General features: G+C 40.2%; 1 protein-coding gene across 1 annotated transcript in view; it reads right to left on the bottom strand.

Annotated features, from left to right (window-relative positions):
* Window positions 1–15,677, bottom strand: part of LOC124143107 (thyrotropin-releasing hormone receptor-like) — a 35,479-nt gene extending 19,802 nt beyond the window's left edge. The window contains exon 1 of the mRNA XM_046511933.2: window positions 15,337–15,677. The gene's annotated coding sequence lies outside the window, so the exon portion shown is untranslated. The remainder of the gene's footprint in view (window positions 1–15,336) is intronic.
* Window positions 15,678–19,821: the final 4,144 nt, after the last annotated feature.

The raw sequence follows: 19,821 nt of genomic DNA, 5'->3' as shown, positions 1-19,821 counted from the left end.
TGACTTGGAACTTGGTTATATATCTTTGTCCGCTACTACCCATGACCATTCTAATGGGTTTAATTTAGGTTGGTACTCGATCTGAATCACTTCGGGCAAGTGACATTAACACAGACCTTACACCATTCTAACTACATTAACACAGACCTAACTCCATTCTAACTACATTAACACAGACCTTACACCATTCTAACTACATTAACACAGACCTTACACCATTCTAACTACATTAACACAGACCTTACACCATTCTAACTACATTAACACAGACCTTACACCATTCTAACTACATTAACACAGACCTTACGCCATTCTAACTATATTAACACAGACCTTACACCATTCTAACAACATTAACACAGACCTTACGCCATTCTAACTACATTAACACAGACCTTACGCCATTCTAACTACATTAACACAGACCTTACACCATTCTAACTACATTAATACAGACCGTACGCCATTCTAACTACATTAACACAGACCTTACGCTATTCTAACTACATTAATACATGTATATACACTTGCGTAAATGCATTTTGTCCAGGAAACAGATCTTGCAGACTCATCATTCAGTTATTAATGCAATGACGAAGCTTATAATTGTGTTCAGTTGGGTTTCATTGCCAAAATTCAAATTAAATATATGTAACTTAAATGGAGGTACACACATGTACATGTGCCTATCAGCGGAAAGCGAGAATAATAATAATAATAATAATAATAATAATAATAATAATAATAATAATGCCAATGACACCCCGGTGGCAGCTGATCACTTACCTAAATTTGTATTTTAATGTGATTGTGTAAGGGTTAAAGAAGACAAATCCCTTTGTCTCATTAACATACCAGTCTGTATTAATTAGAATGTATTAATGGATCCTTTGTGGTTGCCTATGTGCGTATCAAAGGTATCAAGGAACGAAGTAAAGCATACAAATCGGCTGATTGACGTTGCTGATGTATTCCATCACAATTAGATCTTTGATGGATCCCCAAGAAACTCGTGTTGAGTGGCAATTTAAAGGAACGAGTTAGTGTGTGAATTGGGTTAATCACTTCTTTGAATAGGACTGCAGTTATATCAAGTACATGTGTGTCATCTTGACGCGCGAGGAAAGCCCGAAAGGATGTAGATAGGACAGGAACATGTCGGCTTTTTACGACCACCTGGTATCATCACTGTTTGACAGTGGTTCATAATTGAATGCTAATGTACATGAACTCTACGCTGATATTTCTTGTGACCATGGAAACGGTTTTGTCGCTTTTATGTACACCCTTATCACTTACACGAAGATCCGGGTTAGAATAGGTCTTCAGCAACCCATGCTTGCCGTAACAAGCGAGTAACGGGATCGGGTGGTCAAGCTCGCTGACTTGGTTGATGCATGTCATCGATGTCAATCACTGGGTTTTCTTGTCCAGACCACCGTCATATAGCTGGAATAGTGCTGAGTGCGGCGTTAAACAACAAACTTATATGAGTGAATGAGTGAGTATGGTTTTACGCCGCTTTAAGAATGTTCCAGCAATATCACGGCGGGGGACACCAGAAATGGGCTTCACACAGTGTACCCATGTCGGGAATCGAACCCGGGTCTTCGGCGTGACGAGCGAACGCTTTAACCACTAGGATACCCCCAAACTGATATGAATAGTGTAACTTATCTCTATCGCTGATTACACAAACAGGTCAGTGCATTCCAAGAGTCAACACAGGGGCAGTAGTACATTGGGCGTTCGTTGTGCTGAGCTCTCATTAATCGCATAGAAACTCAAGGGAATACAAGGAAACAAATTAATTGTATTTACTTATCGCGAACTCTGAACAGGGTGTTGATTCTGGTTGATTACGAACAATTTTGAAATGGAATCAAACATATCAGTTGGCATAAAATCAAAAGGTGTAATGATTAATGATTTCACATACAAATATACAGGATCGACATGTAAAAGCGATGAACTGATTACCAATCAGTGTGAACAGAGTGTGTTGATAAGCTAAATAAATTCATTATCGGATGCTAAATACTACCATATAAGTCTTCATTTACACAATCCAATCGATCATCTAATGTAAATGTATCTAGTTATCCAGAATATTTATTAATAGAACCAATATTATATTCAGGAAACAAATTATTATCTAAAACAAAAGGCTCAACTAGGACATTAGTTGCCTTCGTTCTCCTTGTCACCCATCATTTAATATTTCTTTGAAAGGGATTTTTGTGAAAGATAGATTATTTCTGTGCATCCAAACCTAAAAGTCCATGCAAGAAAGGGAGGGATTAACTCAAATTGCGTTACGTACTTTCACTGTGGCTGAGCATCTATGGTTTTCTTTCCGGTCTTTGATGTTTGAAGCTCTTCTTGTTTCAACCACAACATTTAACAGTCAACGGTCTCGGTCTTTAACACAGAGGACACATAAGCATTTAAATAAGGATTGATTTGATGCAGTTGTGATCATGTATAGCCACTTATTATCATACTGTTTCATATGCGTTTCCCGAGTCTTCAACATTATTAAAATTGGCATTAAAGGTTACATTGTTTATACCTATAGTCAATTATTTGTTCAATCAAGTCGTATTTCCGTTACCGAATTACCATGACGGATCTAATAGCATTATGAAATCAACACCATGTTAAAATGAGATTATTTCCTGGAGTGTGTTTGTAGATGTTGTTTATTTAATTAAACAGTTGCGCCATCGATAACCTACCGTCATGTGTATAGACGCGCATTATCCGAGCCGAATGTTATTACAAAGGGACATTTTAATCAATAGTATTATATTCCTGTTTGAGCATTATATTTGTCATGAGCCCTTCAAATATATATTTTATCATTTACAGTGCAGGCTATTTCGTTGGTGTAATGTCCCATTATCGACTTTCTAAAATTCATAAACTACAGATCTGAGCAAAATTCGAAGAAGGCTTTCTTCACGTATGACAGAATAAATGAACGAGACATTACCCACAGATACAACAGGTCACAAATCATTGCCATAAATCTTCATTTCAACCATCTCGATGGGACATAACCAATGCTTTTCCGGGAAAAGTGTGGTAATAAATAGTAAACTGGTTCAAATGGGGCCGTAGAGCGCCAAACTGTGAGATGGGTAATCTTCTAAATAATATCCGTAAACGAAATGATATTCATGTGTACATATGCAATGGTCGCTATGTGGCTGAAATGATGCCGATGCGGCGTTAACTTTTAACCCACTCACTCACATATGCAATGATCCAGTGCCGCCTCCGTCGTCTTGTGGTAGAGCGTCCGCTCGGAGAGCGGAAGGTCCGGGGTTCGATCCCCGGCCGCGTCATACCAAAGACGTTAAAAGATGGTTCTTGTTGTTACCCTGTCTGGCGCTCGACATTAAGGGGCTAAAACAAGGACTGGTCGGCTCGGAGTCAGTATACTGTGTCTGAGTGGGGTATTCATGTTAAACTGCGGCATGGTATCTCAGTGAGCTTGCACTATAAATCGGCATCAGTCCGGACTAGTACAAGCAGCCAGACACACACACACGTGCATGCACGTCGCTATATAAGTGCAATAATCTTGGACGCGACGTTAAACCCAATTTCACCTCACCTCACCTCACAATGATCCATATTTTCACATGGGGATTCCCGATGAAACTATGCCCCTTAGTTCGGAAGGGGAGATGTGACAAATGAGACTGGCAAGGCTAGGTGACCAAATTTTTTCAGGTCATCGTACCCTAACGAATCGAGTATTTAGGAGCCGATCGCGAGATCATATAGTTGGATTATTCAGGACAGTGGGGTTAATCAGCAAACAAAGCAAAACACAAATATGCTCAGGACACCAAAAACTACATTTTGGGATGACGAATAATCTAACACAATACATTTATATTTATTAAAATTGCATCAAATTGTATCATATCAAATTGGCATGCATTTTTCGATAATGTCAATCACGTGTAGGCACTGTGATCTGACAGAAAACATATTGTTGTTCGAACATGACCATTCATGTGAAAATAGTAAAACAAAATTTACAACTAAAGATTGAGGAGACACTGCCGACATCACAACTGCAAGTTGGTATTCACGTTTGATTTGTCAGATTCTCAACTGCGCCTCTTCATGTTGGCGATAAATATAAAGGACCCCCATATGTGGCAGTTCGAGTTAAACAGTGAACACAAAAACAAAAACATACAAGCCGAAATTTTAAGTTGCCTTAGAAACGCGTAAATCACTTAAATGCAATGCTCTACGATCTTGGTTAGCGTCTAGAAGGTTTCCGGAAAAAGCGTAATTAGTAAGTGGGCGTGTATGATTTTACACCGCGTTTAGCAATATTCCAGCAACATTACGGCGGGGGACACCACCAATGGGTTTTACACATTTTACCAATGTGGAGAATAGAACCCGGGTCTTCGGCGTGACGAGCGAACGCTTAAACCACAAGGCTATTGCACCGATCTGACATTATTTACGTATGTAGTGCGTCCCTGAACATTAAACACTTGCTCGTTATGCGTCTTAACCCATGGCAACATCCGTCAACATGTAATTACACAACACATAGCCTTGAACTCGACAAGAAGGGGTTAACTTGTGTCGCATGTGTTGTCTGAGGATAAACAAAGCACTTCTCTCGAAATATTGAATAAGTCCAGAACCAGAAAACATATGTGTGTTCCCCGACAGCATGAGCTTTGTCCTTCTATTGTTGTAGTGATCTTATACCAACTCGCCTTGTGGTGCTGAAATTTATCCTAGAGACAGAATCTTTTTTTGGACACTGCTTCAAGCCAGACAAAAGTTTTCTCAGGAAGGAGGAACCGAACACAATATCCCATATCTTTTTCTGTATTCCTTTTTATTGAAGGGGGGGGGGGGGGCGCAGAGATCTCCAGTGGACAATTATTTCTTTGTGTATTACCCGAGGGCAATCTACTGTTAAATTCTAAATTCTAGCCCCCACACCCGACAGACATTTTGGCGTCTTTTGTCTGCTTGCATGATATCAAGGCATATACATGAAGTGGTGAAGGGACACTAGTGGCTGCTCATCTAAACACTGATTTGGGTTTCGATTCCCAGATTCGCCTCCTATAAATATGATTCTTAAGTGGGTGAGCACAATACAAGTGTTCGTTAACTTCCTCACAGAGACAGCCGAGACTCTCTGATGTAACGAAAATGGATGTCCGATGCAGTGTTTGACCACGCTCACTCACTCACAATAAAGTTGTGAAATGTAATCACTTAGTGAGCATGGGGACTTAATCGTGGAATTGAAATCTAAATTTGGATATTGGTTTTGGGATCATAAAAGATTGGCTATGTGTCAACCTGTGCGTTGATAATTCAACGCGCATTTATAGCGCGTCGATAAATCTTAGTAGAATGCTGTCAAGTATGACAACTGATCTGCAAATACAACCAGTATTTCATATCAGCAATTTATGTTGCTTAATGTTGTATTCCTTCTTGTCAGTTTAGGAACTAGTGATATATGACGTGAGTACAATCGTCATAGATATCACCTGTCAAGTTGAAAAATGATTCCACGAATAAAGATAAAATGCCGTTTCAAAACTGTTTGAAACAGTTCTTGTTGCTTTGGGAACGTTGTACAAAATGCCAGAGATTGGCAAATAATGTTTAATCCCTTCGTCTTTTGGGGGGTTTTTTTTCTGTAAAACGCTTTGCACGAAAAGTAAAACATGAACTAAATCCACTGGAAGCACAATGTACAAACAGAGTTCGTATCACCAATAGCTATTAAAGACACCTCACTGTAAGAGATATGAATTCATCAAAATACCTTTATAGAGAAGTCTGAACGTGGAATGCGTCCTGAAATCTTCTGTGATGTACACTGAGCGGCAAAAGCAGTTTGTTTTATGGGATTGAAAATTGAAAGAACCGTTATTAAACTTGATTATGTGTAGTTATTAAGCACACTATTTTATATGCATTTTTAAACAAACTACACAACCAAGACACATATTTCTGTAGGCATCAAAGCGACTAGGTATACTCTACTAACGCACGATTGACAAAATTGGCTACCACGCTGTCATGAAGTATCTCTAACTCAAAGGGCTAACTCCATGCAGACATGGTGTCAACTTTATGGGATGGTGCCCCTTCCTTTGCCACTGTTAGGAAATGGGCAGCGGAGGTCAAGAGGGGAAGAGAGAGCATCGTAGATAATCCAAGATCAGGAAGATCTTCAACTGCCACAACTAAGGAAATTGTTGATAAAATACATGATATGATTATGGATAATCAAGGACTCACCACACGTCACATGGCCAATATAGACGGATTCTCCAATGAGAGAGTTAAGACCATTCTTGTGAATTATATAGCAATGACAAAGGTTTCAGTACACTGTGTCAGAAAAGCTCCAGGTCCATCATGTCTCGCGAGAATGTACGTGGCTTTGAAGCAGACCCAGCTGATTTTGATGAGCGATTTGTAACCATGGATGAGTCTTGCTCAATCAGTCAGAAACTAAACAACAGTCAAAGCAGTAATCCGACCAGCAGTGTGTGGACCTCGGAGGGTTTTTTCCTTTAATAAATAGTTAGCGACAACTCTGGCAATGCAGTCCATCAAAGATAATCATAATTGATTATCCGCCCTTCGTACCTCTTTGAAATTTCTCAGAGGTATTTTAGGCCACAAATACCATTGTCATATTAATACTTTTGTAGGTCTTCAGTAGTTACAATTTTCAAAAGGGTTCTGATCTTTTTCAATGTTTTTTTTTCTGTTTACACCTCAATAAACACCCTTTTTGCACTTAACTACCGAAATGGACACCTTTTGGTTATGTTCTCATTTGTGACTTAGTTGCATATTGACCAATACATCTTGCATCTCTGTTTCTTTTTAGCGACGGACAAAGACCACTTAGTTTATGATGTAGAGATGTCTGTGGGCAATCTCCATCACTGAATCGATGGAAACGTGTAGGCCTTATTAATCTATACCAAGATAATACTATCCCTGTTCTTAATGTGCTATTTTATGAGAGCACAACTGATCATTTCGGCTTTCGTATTACAAGCACCCTTTTCCAGTGCGTAATTTGCTATAATTAATGATAGAGTATAACCTCTTCATAAATCCGAAAATTGAGGGGATTTATCAGAACACACCAAGGGGCGCATATAATTTGTAACGACATACATTCTCTGGAAACGTTTCGGACGTTTTGCAGTGAGGTACCACTTAAGAAACGTACCATACACTACGACCTGATAGTTTATACGGCAGATCTTCATGATCCATGCAGTCGATAATATTAGAAGCTTTACTGGTGTACTTCATGACGTTATACACTACCTCAGGTATTTCATAATGTAGAATATAACATTTATTCCGAAGGCTTTTTCTGTGGGACAAACAAATCTATGAATACTATCTAAACAGTCAAAGACAGCTAATCCTTTACAATTAATTCAAACAGCAACAGTGCGTGTCGAGTCGACGCTGCGCTTTGAAGAATGGGCGTAGATGGTTGGTGAGTGAGTTAGGTTTAACGCCGCTTTTAACAGTATTGCAGTTATATCACGGCGTGTCAGCTTAATGTGGGAGGAAAGCCGGAAGTGATGCAGGTCTCAGACGTTTACCACTTCGGTAAAACCCACGAGCACCTAGAAACATAATTGAGGAGAACCGGGATTCGAACCCACAATCATAGGTTTCTGGCGTGCCCAAGGGACGCGACTCGCACAGCGAATCGCGGCGCCTTAGACGACTGGGCCACCCGTGCCCACGCGTAGATGGTTAACACTCAACCTCAGTCCCCTATCAATGGAATTAGATTCTTCCGTTGCATGCGGTAGCTTACTGTCCAAAAAGGCGGTGTTTTCACCGTGATATTCCTGGAGTGTCGCTGATAGCGGCGTAAAACCATACTCGCGCACTCACTCACAAAACGTCTTGCAGCAGGGTTTCTAGTTTGCCTTTTAAATGTATTCATTTAATTAAATGTATTGCAATATGATTGGGTATATTCTCAAGGACGCCCTTCCATGTGTATTATTAACCATTTTGTGGACTGATCGTTAATAAGCGACAGAATATTAACTTTGTGTGAACGGCTTAACAAAAATCTTGTTCCAAAATATTTATTATGGAGCATTATCTGACTAATCAAGAATGGACACCCATCCATCATTTGGTGCACTTTATTGATCTCATATTTTATAAAGACGTAACTTTGTGCAAACTAGCATATAAATTCTGAAATGTTCAATAATACATTCAACACAATGATTTCGAATCGTTCAAAGCGTTTTACGTAATTGAAAGTAACATTATCTTTACCCATGTCACGCATGTGAAACAACAAACAGTTTCATCCATCAGTAGTTGGGGAAAATGACAATTCCATGTGGTTACTTGTGCAGCAATTTACAATTTTAGATGATGTTCTTTCATGCTTGATTGAGTGGCAAATTGTAAAGTGGGAGACCCGATTTCGGTTTGACAGTTCGTTGCATGATTATCACAGCTGTTGTGTAACGCTAGTACGGATGAATACGTTCTCACGATAATACAGGTAGAGAGCGGATATTGCGGCCAACCACGTTCAAATGTCCGTCCGTAAATAATAATGGCCACACGTTCCTAATTTGCACCTGAAGAATAAAGATGTCACTGGTAACGTAATGTAAGTCCCCTGGGTTAGAACACATCCCTAACAAATCCATGCTTGTTGTGTAAAACTTGATGGTTCGGATAATCAGGCTTGTTGATTTGGTTAATAACGTTTCATCGTCACCCCTACGGCATGGGGGTGCTATCATAAGATCATTCACTTGTTTATCATTTACAGACCTCCTTTACATAGCTGTGACATTGCAAAGAAACATAAAATTTACTTAGGTGGTGGTGGTGAGAAAGGGTCTCAGATATTGGCTCTCGAATCCTTGAAGATGAAGAGACATCATTTCATTCAAAAGTGTGTAAATTTAATGCTGACCTGAAGACTAACTGTTTGGACTTCATTTCCTAAGATGGGTGAGGCAGTGACATCTGTTTTTGACACAAAGTCATATCCGAAATGGTTGGAAATGAAGCTGAAGCACAACACACACCAAATGATTTACTGTCACTTCTCCCTACATGTTTTTTCCGCCTGAAGCATCCGCTAAACTAGGACTTGGTTGTGCCCCAGATTGATGGATTCATTGGTATGAATGGTTGCCTTCGAACAACAGCAACACATGATGGCTGCTGCCAGTGTAAGATTTCTGTTTGACAGTATTTTTGTATTTTATAACGCTGCAAAATTCCAGCTATATGACGGCGGTGGACAATAATTGGTTACTCATCATATCAAGTAGTACGGTGTCTTTTTTCAGAGGATTAACTATGAATGTTGTCAAATGTTCCACCATGTATTATTAATGAACGTAGAAAGGTGACGGATAAGTAAGCGTTTTTGTGTTTTTCCATCAAAGATTTCTGTTGTAACCCATTATAAAGTTATGTATTTCCTGAAATACAATTTACAAACATAATCACACCTCCTAAATGAAGTGGAGATTGGAGGTTTGACAAATGTGAACTCACAACGACTCCCACAGATTTTCGCGAGACAACATCAGATTAACTTTAAACTATATGCACAATAATTGATTACAATAAAAGAGTATCAAAGAGATATAAAAATTCACCTGCAAACATAAAGTAACTGAAAGTTTCGTGTCTTTGGCATCATTGGACTGTGAAATAAGCCGATTTGTCTTCTAAATGACGCAGTTTTGAAAATATCAATACTCACGATGGCCGTGTTTTCGTCGCCATGTTAAATAATGAGGTCAGCTTGGCGTAATTGCGTTATATTTTTCAAATGTCACGAACCGTGTTTTATCGTGATTAGCCCGTTCACAACTGCTCATTAAATGCTTGTTCTTGAAGTTTATCGACCATATGATGCAAAACGCCAATCCCCATAAACTAGAGAAATCAACCTGAAAATAAGTTAAGAGCCTGCTTAAAGTTCTATAATTAATTTCTCAACAGATTATTGGCGTCCTCTTGTTTCCCAATAATTGAATCTGTCGGTCCGCTGCTCGTCGTTTATGTCTGAATGTTTGAATTTGCTTCATATCGCCCCATACCACATGGCTCTATACCATATACATGTTCTGCAGGTCAGATATGTACGTACATGCAATAGATACAGATATCAGTTGATGTCATGACAGCATATATCTTCGCTGTGATCAGACCGAAGCATCTCTCCTTAATGCTGTGTTTATAGTATTCGTCATTGGCATTTAAAGGGACGAGGTAGAGCAAGGGCCCGTTTCGGCTCACTGGAATATATTGTCAAATCTAAAAGTTGCGGAAAACGTAATTGGTATGAAAATTATCGCACACATGGCTGACTAAGGTTTCTACACCTATATGTTTTGTTACTACTGTAATGTTCAAGTATATTTGTAAGACTTTTTTCTCGAGAAAATCTAACTAAAAGCAAGTCCGTGACCCAAGATGAATTTATAACCACACGTTTGTACCGTGATCTACATCTCCTACGAAAGTAGGCGTGTGTCAAGAACTTGCTCATGTTCAAATATTTTAAAAACGCTTCACAGACATTTTAACATTTTCTGTCCTTGCCTGTACAATTTGGTTTGTTGTTAGTCTCCTACATGTTGACTTTGAAATGAACTGTCATCCATATGGGCAGATCTCATAACTTTCATAATGATCTGTGTACGGTTTCCTCATTTCTTAAGTAATCCATATTCCGTAGCCCAAAAGGGCCCTTTGCACACTACGTCGTTTCAGATATGTAACGATACGGCTCTCAGCCAGAGGTTTTGTATGTCTCCATCCTAGAGGACCAAACACTATAGAGTGAAACCTGGTTAATCTGAACCCTCTTAATCAGGAATTCACACCTTTTTGACGGTAGAGGATAAGGCACTTCCACACAAGCGAGTATATACAACGTTCGTAATAACACAAATCTGTTGAATTTATGCTCAGATACAGTACTCCGGACAGTTTCACTGCAAACTGAAACCTTTTGTTCCACATAATTCTTATCATTGCGAACATTCAGATTGCAAATATGTTACATTGCAAGATTCGTTCAAGCAATAAAGAAGATGCTTTCATATCTTGTGTAATATGATGTTTGCATACAACGCATTGTCTACTCTTTAAACACTCTGAAGGGGTGGTCGGGTAGCCTAGTGGTTAAAACGTTCGCTCGGCACGCCGAAGACCCGGGTTCGACATGGGTACAATGTGTGAAGCCCCTTTCTGGTGATATTGCTGGAATATTGCTAAAAGCGGCGAAAAACCATACTCACTCACTTAAACACTCTGACGTGTATATAGCCATGTTATGAGTGTCTGCTGCTCTGTAGCAAGAGTGTTTTGTTGGTTATTAACTGGTATAAAAACTTTCGTTTCTCTGCAATTACATCGGTATGCGCCAAATTCACAAATTACTTCACACATTTATCATAAAATCGGGGGCACGGGTGGCCCAGTCGTCTGAGGCGCCGCAATTCGCTGTGCAGAATGGCGTCCCTTGGGTACGCCAGAAACCTATGATTGTGGGTTCGAATCCCGGTTCGCCTCGATTATGTTTCTAGGCTTGTCAGCACCATACCCGTGCTCGTGAGTTTCATCGAAGCGGTAAACGTCTAAGACCTGCATCACTTCGAGCTTTCCTCCCACATTAAGCTGACAGGCCGTGATATAACTGGATATATACTGTTAAAAGCGGCGTGAAACATAACTCACTCACTATAGTGAAATCAATCGTCATATGAGTACTTTTTCAAAAAGAGATATTTGGTTGTCATTTTGGAATCTTACTCGTTTCGAAATACGAAATATTGATAAACATTAATGCCTTTCCCTGCACTTCAACACACGTTGCTTCAATGCCGATTAAATGAAGATACTAGGACATGGCATACACATTTACATAATAAACGTACACGGGAACAAAAGGTAGATTGTACACGTTTGACACAATCACAAATCATGTTATACATGCAAGAGTCGTATTTGCGTGTAAGAACAGTTACTTACTAACATTTGGAGCTTCACATTTGAAACATACGAACATCGCTTATTGCCGTATGTACAAGTAACATTTCCATGAATTCTTTGATCTTATGTTTATACATGTAGTTCGAGTACTTGTTTATACAGACCTCGGATTACACGTTCAGTTCCAAACATTAATAATGAAATTATGTTCCTTCGCGTAGTGAAAAATCATAGGGCACTCATGTGTTTAGGTGAGGTGAAATGGGGTTTTACGTCGAGTTCAAGAATATTGCACATATATAAAGACATACATGCACGTGTGAGTGCCTGCTTGTATAGTGCTGGCCATGGCATACTGAGATACCACGCGGCCGGGGATCGAAAAGCCGACATTCCGCTCTTTGGGTCTGTCAACTAAACCCCGAAGCTAGTCGTATACTCACGTGATTTGTAGTTGTAGCATGTGATACACTAATAGTGAGAAGGAGCAGTGGGGAAGCCTCGAGGTTAAAACGTTGCTCATCATACCAAGGGTTTCCATTGCCCACATCGATGCCAATCCTAAAGCCAATTTATGGTGAGTGAGTGGGTTGGGTTTAACGCCGCTTTTAACAGTATTCCAGTTGTATCACGGCATGTCAACTTAAGGAAAACCCGAAGTGATGAAGGTCACAGACGTTTACCACTTCGTCGAAACCCACGAGCACGGGTATGGTGCTGACAACCATAGAAACATAATCGGGGCGAACCGGGATTCAAACCCACAATCATAGGTTTCTGGCGTGCCCAATGGACGCGAATCGCGGCGCCTTAGACGACTGGGCCTGCCGTGTCCCCGCCAATTTATGGAAATACTGTTATCATCTTGCTCGTCATGGTAAGCATGCCTTCTGGACGATTTTTCAGGGTGAGTGATATGTTTTGGTCCTGTACGCAGTATTAATGGGCCGGACCTTAGCAACAGAAAATCGTTGAGTTTCCACGCCTCATTAAACCATGGTACAATGGGAGTCAACCAATGGGAGCCAACCAAAAGGAGTTGCCTTCTTTGTAAAAAAGGAGGGAAAACATGATGATCGCATTTGATCAGTTTGAAATAACTGTTCTAATATGTGTTTGACAGTTCACTGCAGCGTTAAGCAAAAAACAAACACTTACATTTTTATATAAAAAAATGTGTGAGTGGCGGGTGCTGCCGGTGGAGCTGGGCACGCACACCCTTTTGCGAACACCTGGTGTCATCACTGATTTTCAGTGATCCATTCATATGATTTTCACCACTAATTTGCCTTTTACGCCCAATGGAACCTGTTTCGGCAGATGATCGAGATTGCTTATTCACTGACGTTTGGAATTGACGTTTCAAAATTTTACTAAGCCTTATTTCTGAAAGAAAACCTCGATAACTATGTGGTTCATGGGAAATTAATCAAGTCATTCCTAGTTGTTTTTTGTTTTTGTATAATTGCCTTCCAGTTTTTAAGCGTAATATGTTGTTTGTTTGATTGTTGTTTTACGCCGCACTCAGCAATATTCCAGCTATTTGACGGCGGTCTGTATATAATCTAGTCTTTACCAGACAATCAAGTGGTTGGCATCACGAGCATCGATCCAAGCAATTGGGATAAGATGACATGCATCAACCAAGTCAGCGAGCCTGACCACCTGATCCCGTCAGTCGCTTCTTACGACAAGCCTAGTCGCCTTTTACGGCAAGCATGTGTTGCTGAAGACCTATTCTACTCCGGCGTAGTATGTATAAAATTTAATATCTCGCTGAACTTTCTTCCTAAAGGGCTGGTATAAATCCTGTTGGAGTACCATGCAGGTAGCAGAGGTACTGTAAGTCGTCATGGTGGCTGACAACTTTTTGTTGTAGGCAATCGTTAGTTTTTATAAGGTATTTGGATGTATAGAGATATCTTTTTACGGTTGCATAAATACTAAATTGCTAAATACACATTTGTGATCGTCTTGTTGTTCTTCGTTTCTTCTTCGTTTAATAGAGACTTAAAGTTATATACAATTAATGTAGAACTTTCAGTAGTCACCATATGGCTGAAATACTGTCGATGTGAATTTAACTCACTCACCCACTTACTCACCTACCCCACACACCACCACCAACCCACACCGTCACCACACCAACCATTTGTCCTCTACGTATGTGCCATGCACATGCACTTGGGCGTTTTATTAATATGATAGAGAACTTGAGATATTACCTGGTCGGGGAGAAAAGGGTACTGTCGCTCCAAAAGGCATGCTTTTGCAGACTGTTACTTTCGAGACGATATTTGGTAAAAATATTCATCAGCGCGGTAGCCATTGTCAGCCAATAGAATGTGACATCGGAATCTTCCAATCAGCTCATGGTAAGATCTTGTAAGATTCTAGCGTGTATTTATCACATATGTGTCACATACTACTTCCTCCCCTTGTTGTTTTATTACACGCATATATCAGACTTCAGTTACAGCAACACCCAACACAACAATCTTTACCCGGAAGGCCCCCTAATTGTAATATACATGTAAGCCAGATAAGCATCAGATAGCAACATGTGTAATGTGTTACTTGGCTGATTGAGACGTCCAGTCATAATTTACACTGGGGGCCTAGATCGCAGCTCAATTGTCAGCCTCTGGTTTGCCTTATCCAGGCGAGATTAAATAAGTGCTAACGTGCAGCTTTAATATTGCTGACCGTGACGTAAAACAACATTCTTTAAAATATTCAAAAGCTGGAAGACGCTTACTAATTATTTTCTTGTTTACAGTGCAAACGTTTGTAGTATTGTGTGGCCAATGCATTTTAATTAACTTTGATCTATTATTAATATTGAGGACATTTTCAGCTAAACTACATATCGTAAAGAGGTCATAGCTTGATGGTACTTTCAGTTGTCCATTCAGATAATTTTCACAGCTAATTGATCCTTTACGCCAGGCTGGTTATTCTCTTTCATTGACATTATATGTTTTGTACAAATACGATGCTTATATATTTACAACTGAAAAGGATAATTCATATAAGATAGAATGCATTAAGCTTAATCGACTTGAATTTGTCCAGAAGTTAATCAGTCTGTGAATCTAACACCACACACAATACTGACTGAAAGATATACAGTCAAATTACACTACCAAATAAACACACGTCACAACAGATAATCATTGACAATCTCCGTCATGGGTAATTAGAACGAACATAAACAATGGATATAACACGCTGCCAAACTTCTGCTTAAAATTTAAAACCATAACAAATAACACTTACCAGACAACTTTGTAAGTCAACGTGGACCTGCGTGTTATCCACAAATCCATCATTTGTGTTTTGTACAGGCTGCATGAAAACCTAACTTCCGAACGGTGATCCTTTATTGGAACCTGATGCCAACCGCTCGCCTTGTGGGGAGCCTGCAGCTTCTCTCTCATCTATACTTTATCATTGATCTTGGTTCGTGACGCCATGCTTCCAACGTTGGTTCTTAATGCGTCGAATACATCAGACACATGCGCACAGTGCTTGTCCTGTTCCACCCATTTGGACACTGGCTATGCTTTGGAGATGTTAGACAAAGAACAGTTGCCTCCCATGAGAGAGTAATATCCAGACTGAGGCACCTGATTAACTGGAGGTGTCATCATTAGATACAGTGGCGTTTATGGATATAAACGATCTCTCGTTATGCTGTGAGGAAAATGTTTTTACTCTTTTTCAGATCTATCAAATGGCGAGCTATAAACATAGTATTTCCTAATGTGCCACTATTAATTGTACTTATAATATGCCATTAACATGTTTTAATCACCATCTAATTATATTCTTGATATTTTGTTCCGTATGACTTATTGAGTTGGGTTAAATTCACTAATTTGAACAGTAATTACGTTATATCACGGCATGTGGGCTTAATGTGGGAAGGAAGTCCGAAGCAAAGCCAGTATTCAGCGTTCATCCTCTTGTGAAACCTACTAGCACCGGTAAGATGTTTACAAACCACAGATAATTATAATAAATGGGGCCGTTCTCGGAACCCACCTCAAGGGATCCACACCATTGCGAAGGAAATATGCACAGGGCCTCAGATTAATTCGCTTGATCAGCACGTGTCAGCACGTGTTTTACAAAGAGCATATGGGAATTACATGTTAAATATCAAAGCAATATATTCTTGGCAATGTCATGATCACAAAAAACACATTCAGCATGTATCAATTAGGAATGTTAATGAGGCTATGAATTAGCTGCAATTTGTACATTGTATATTCTCTCACATTTTACTAGTAATTGGATATTATGAATGCGTCTATTAGCCTCATCCTAAGTATACTCTTTAAAAAGACACGCAAAACGGATATTTTTGGCAATAAGAACAAAATTAGAGGACCAAGAGGTGCAAAATGAAGAGGTTTAATGTGTTAAAGTGTCAGTAACAAATTTTCCGGATCAAAATGATCACAACAAGGACATGCAAACCATTAGTCGGAAAACACGACGTCGTACGATTCGGAAAGAAACGCACCCAGTGCATTAACAAAAAGGCCATTGAGCTGCACGCACTGCACGTTCAGCAGCACTATCAACGGTATTAAAGTGCATGGTTTTTGATTGCCTGGCATCTGCGTCAATCGAACAGTGACATTTCAACAACATGCCAAGATTAACAGAAGTGCAAAGAAACAAGGTCATAGGCCGCTTGCAGGCAGGTGAATCCCTATTAGCTGGAGCCAGGGTTTTCAATGAAGAGGCCAGCACCATCACGGGGCTGTGGGATCGGTTTCAACAGCATGGGTCAACACGTTTGTTTGTTTGTTTGTTGTTTAACGCCGCACTCAGCAATATTCCAGGTATATGACGACGGTCTGTAAATAATCGAGTCTGGACCAGACAATCCAGTGAATAATATCATGAGCATCGATCCACGCAATTGGGATCGTTGACATGCATCAACCCATTAGTCGCCTTTTACGACAAGCATAATCACCTTTTACGGCAAGCACGTGATCGGCCAAGGTCGGGACGACCAAGAATAACCGTCCCCGCCGAAGATCGCTACGTCCGACTGTGCCGTCTACGTGAAAAGACGACCACAGCCACGTCAACCGCATCCCAAATACCCGGATGCACATAATCTCCGACCAGACCGTACGAAACCGTTTAAGAGCAGCAGGTCTACGAGCAAGCTGTCCTGTTCGACGCGTCATATTGAGTCGACAGCATCGTCAACAACAACTGCATTACGACTGGGTATGACCTCAACATGCGATGGAGAGATGTCTGGTTCAGCGACGAATTAAGATTTACTCCTCCGTCGAGGGGATGGAAGAGCACGGGTCTACAGACGTCGGGAAGAACGTTACGCCGGAAACTACGTACAGGAAATGGACAGGTTTGGTGAGGGTATCGTTATGATGTGGGTGGCTATATCTCATCATGGCAGGAAGGGTTTGGTCCATATCCAGGGCAGTCTTGCGGCTCAACGATACATCAACGAAATTCTCCTACCACACGTCCTCCCAATTGCAGCCAACGGTGTATTCCACCAGGACAACCCTCGACCGCATACATCACGCATCACAAGACATCACGACAACAACGTTGATGTTCTCCCCTGGCCCTCCAGATTCCCGGATTTGAACCCGATAAAACACCCGTGGTATGAATTGGAAAGACGGCAACGCCGACGCCAACCACAACCCCAGACGTTGCAGCAGTTGGCTTTTGCGTTGCAGGCGTAGTGGCCTACTACTCCCCAGGATATGATTCGCATGCTCGTCTCTTCCATAGGCTGTAGATGTCAGGACGCTATCGATTCCAACGGGAGACGTACGCGTTATTGACCGTAGCTGACCTTCACCTTGGGCTTTTTATGTACCGATAACTGAGATGACTACAATCACCAAGTATTCTCTCCACAACATTTTGGCTCAGTACCTTGTACAGTTCTTCGTATAAATGTATTTTCCTTCCTCACACAAATCTGGCTTTGCTTTGAAGAGTATATTTGGGTGAGTATGGTTTTACGCCCGTTTTAGCAATATTCCAGCAATATCACGGCTGGGGACACCAGAAATGGGATTCACACATTGTACCCATGTGGGGGATCAACGCTTTAACCACTAAGCTACCACACCGCCCCCTAAATTATTTGGAACCAATTCACACGTGTATTATGCTGATGTGTCAGCATCAGTGGGTTTTTTTGTCCTGGGAAATAAAACCTCCCTTTAGCATGTTCATACTCGCGTGATTGAAGATCAGCAGTGACAGGGGATCGTAGTGGAAATCGTTAGACTCAATGCCCAGCTTATATATGTAATTGCTAAAAAAATCAATCGCTAAACAGTCCAAATCCATGAACTTGTTTCATCAGACTATGTTGCCGTCATAGTGATGGAGTGTTTTGCTGTCTTATCTGACTGAATCGGAATGAGTTTAGTGAGTGTTATTTAACGTCGCTTTGAACAGTATTGCAGTTATATCAGTGTGTGTCAACTTGATGTGGGAGGTCTATTTTATAAAATGTTTACCACTTTGGCGAAACCAACGACCAGTGGTATGGTGAAGAAATAAGAAACATAATCAGGCGAATCCGGGAATCGAACCGAACATCATAGGTTTCTGGCACGCCAAACGGACTCCGTACAGCGAATTGTGGCGCCTTAGGCGACAAGCTCACCCATTCCCCACCACTGAATCGGAATCTTTAGTAATTATGGCAATTTATTTAGAGACAACCAAAAATCAGCTATACTCGTATCTTTGTGAATGTGATTTTGTCCGCTTTCGTTTTGTTTCTTTGTGTTTGCGAATAGAGTATTCCTTTCAGAAACACAAACAATAACGCCTCTTAGCAGCAAATGATATAGCAGTATTCTAATTACAAATACAAATATTCTTCTATTGTTTATATGTACCGAATATCTCAGTTTCTCGGAAACGGAGCGGAATTTGGAGTAATATATGTTGACTGATTCTATTTTTTAAATGAAGCCTATTTATTTGTATTGTTTTACATAATTACACTCCTTAGTTACGGGTGGTAAAGTTGATTGAATTGTGGAACATCATTGTTTCATATGAGTATAACCATTAGCGCACACCAAAAGATGCTATTCCAATCCATACAAATATCATAGAAATGATTAAACTGAAGTAGACCTTAATACTTTGACCGAAAAAATATTGTCTCTCAATACATATCACATAAGTTACTCCATTCCCTAAAATTTCACACTCAAGATCACACTAGTTCGATTGCTCCGTAGCGTGGCATTGTTATGAATAATTACAGCATGGTATGGGGGTCAACTATTTAAAAAGAGAGCCATCTACAACACTCTTTCCAGACAAACTATAATATTATTGATGACTGAATACAAATATGGGAACACGACATTGTGTGACTACATTATTTGCTGAAAATCGAAAGATGGCAACAGAATCACTGTACATCCTTTCACAGTATAAATAAAGAATATCACCACAACGGTGAGACTCTGTTATATCATCCAAAATCATTCTTCCACCTTTTACAGTTTGTAAACAGTCAAAAGTATTCATGTGTGTAAAAGGTACAGCTAACCAGCTTCAGTAGCAGAGATATTAGCGACGTTATTTGATTCTAAAGTCACGGTAACGATGTCACAATGGTCTCACCCAAGCACAGAGGAAAGTTTAAGATGATACACAGCCTAACAAACATCACAGCCACTCACCGCCCGACTGAATACTTAACTGCGGCCTTCTGCATCT

Source organism: Haliotis rufescens, unplaced genomic scaffold (genome assembly GCF_023055435.1).
Source record: "Haliotis rufescens isolate VD_foot unplaced genomic scaffold, xgHalRufe1.0.p SCAF_10, whole genome shotgun sequence".
Taxonomy (NCBI): Eukaryota; Metazoa; Mollusca; class Gastropoda; order Lepetellida; family Haliotidae; genus Haliotis; species Haliotis rufescens.
Note: the sequence above shows the minus strand (reverse complement) of the source record. Positions and strands in the feature narration are given on the sequence as shown.